Source organism: Toxorhynchites rutilus, unplaced genomic scaffold (genome assembly GCF_029784135.1).
Source record: "Toxorhynchites rutilus septentrionalis strain SRP unplaced genomic scaffold, ASM2978413v1 HiC_scaffold_229, whole genome shotgun sequence".
In the NCBI taxonomy this organism is placed as follows: domain Eukaryota; kingdom Metazoa; phylum Arthropoda; class Insecta; order Diptera; family Culicidae; genus Toxorhynchites; species Toxorhynchites rutilus.
The window spans coordinates 15,001-17,500 of record NW_026599794.1 but is presented as its reverse complement, the minus strand read 5'-3'; positions in this window follow the sequence as shown (position 1 = coordinate 17,500).

Below are 2,500 nucleotides of genomic sequence, written 5' to 3'. Positions count from 1 at the left end.
TGTATTATCGAATTGGACTTAATACCAGTGCCGGGCCGATGCACACACTGCGTACTGCGAGTGCTGGCTCGCGCAGTGACAAATTAAACAAACTGTTGCGCTGTTGTGTTGTGTGCGCTGTGTGGGGGAGACTTTTCATCACACTTGACACGCGCATTCTTACCCTCGATGTTGCCTTGGTGTTATTGTGTTATCGAATTGGACTTAATATCAGTGCCGGACTGTTGCGCTGTTGTGTTGTGTGCGCTGTGCGGGGGACTTTTCCAACACTTGACACTTTGCATTCCGGGACGTGGACGCTTTCTGGGACTTAGTGTTATTGTCGGCGGGGCAGTGTTTTACACATTGCGTACTGCGGGGGTTGGCTCGCGCAGCGCTGTTGTGTGCTGTATGCTGGGGGGACTTGGACGCTTTCTGGGACTTAGTGTTATTGTCGGCGGGGCAGTGTTTTACACATTGCGTACTGCGAGTGCTGGCTCGCGCAGTGAGAAATTAAACAAACTGTTGCGCTGTTGTGCTGTGTGCGCTGTGCGGGGGACTTTTCCAACACTTGACACTTTGCATTCCTGGACGTGGACGCGTTCTGGGTCTTAGTGTTATGGTCGACGGGGCAGTGTTTTACACATTGCGTACTGCGGGTGCTGGTGTGCGGGTGTTGTGCACTTGAGACTTGTTGTTCCGGGACATGCAATGATTTCACACACACGTACGATTGCATACTACCAGGCGCAAAGCGATTTAATGAAAAAAGAGAGAAGCCGCCAGCGCGGACAGCACTAAGCTACCACGGTGGGACTTCTCTCTTACGGAACACGACGCACCCGGGCAAAACTGCGCAAGCTACTGTGCCGCGCCGATGCTGATGGGGCAATGTTACACGTACTGCGCGCTGGGTCGCGCAGTGAGAAATTGAACAAACTGTTGTGTGCTGTATGCTGGGGGGACATGGACGCTTTCTGGGACTTGGTGTTATTGCCGACGGGGCACACATTGCGTACTGCGGGGGTTGGCTCGCGCAGCGCTGTTGTGTGCTGTATGCTGGGGGGACTTGGACGCTTTCTGGGACTTAGTGTTATTGTCGGCGGGGCAGTGTTTTACACATTGCGTACTGCGGGGGTTGGCTCGCGCAGCGCTGTTGTGTGCTGTATGCTGGGGGGACTTGGACGCTTTCTGGGACTTAGTGTTATTGTCGGCGGGGCAGTGTTTTACACATTGCGTACTGCGGGGGTTGGCTCGCGCAGCGCTGTTGTGTGCTGTATGCTGGGGGGACTTGGACGCTTTCTGGGACTTGGTGTTATTGCCGACGGGGCACACACTGCGTAGTGCGGGTGCTGGCTCGTGCAGAGCTGTTGTGTGCTGTGTTGTGCTGGGGGAACTTTTCCAACACATGACACTTGTTATTCCAGGACATGCAATGATTTCACACACACGCACGATTGCATATTACCAGGCGCAAAGTGATTTAATGAAAAAAGAGAGAAGCCGCCAGCGCGGGCAGCACTAAGCTACCACGGTGGGACTTCTCTCTTACGGAACACGACGCACCCGGGCAAGACTGCGCAAGCTACTGTGCCGCGCCGATGCTGATGGGGCAATGTTACACGTACTGCGCGCTGGGTCGCGCAGTGAGAAATTGAACAAACTGTTGTGTGCTGTATGCTGGGGGGACATGGACGCTTTCTGGGACTTGGTGTTATTGCCGACGGGGCAGTGTTATACACACTGCGTACTGCGAGTGCTGGCTTGCGCAGTGAGAAATTCAACAAACCGTTGCGCTGTTGTGTTGTGTGCGCTGTGTGGGGGACTTTTCCAACACTTGACACTTTGCATTCCGGGACGTGGACGCGTTCTGGGACTTGGTGTTATTGCCGACGGGGCAGTGTTATACACACTGCGTACTGCGAGTGCTGGCTTGCGCAGTGAGAAATTCAACAAACCGTTGCGCTGTTGTGTTGTGTGCGCTGTGTGGGGGACTTTTCCAACACTTGACACTTTGCATTCCTGGACGTGGACGCGTTCTGGGTCTTAGTGTTATGGTCGACGGGGCAGTGTTTTACACATTGCGTACTGCGGGGGTTGGCTCGCGCAGCGCTGTTGTGTGCTGTATGCTGGGGGGACTTGGACGCGTTCTGGGTCTTAGTGTTATGGTAGACGGGGCAGTGTTATACACATTGCGTACTGCGGGTGCTGGTGTGCGGGTGTTGTGCACTTGACAGTTGTCATTCCAGGACATGGAATGATTTCACACACACGTACGATTGCATACTACCAGGCGCAAAGCGATTTAATGAAAAAAGAGAGAAGCCGCCAGCGCGGACAGCACTAAGCTACCACGGTGGGACTTCTCTCTTACGGAACACGACGCACCCGGGCAAGACTGCGCAAGCTACTGTGCCGCGCCGATGCTGATGGGGCAATGTTACACGTACTGCGCGCTGGGTCGCGCAGTGAGAAATTGAACAAACTGTTGTGTGCTGTATGCTGGGGGGACATGGACGCT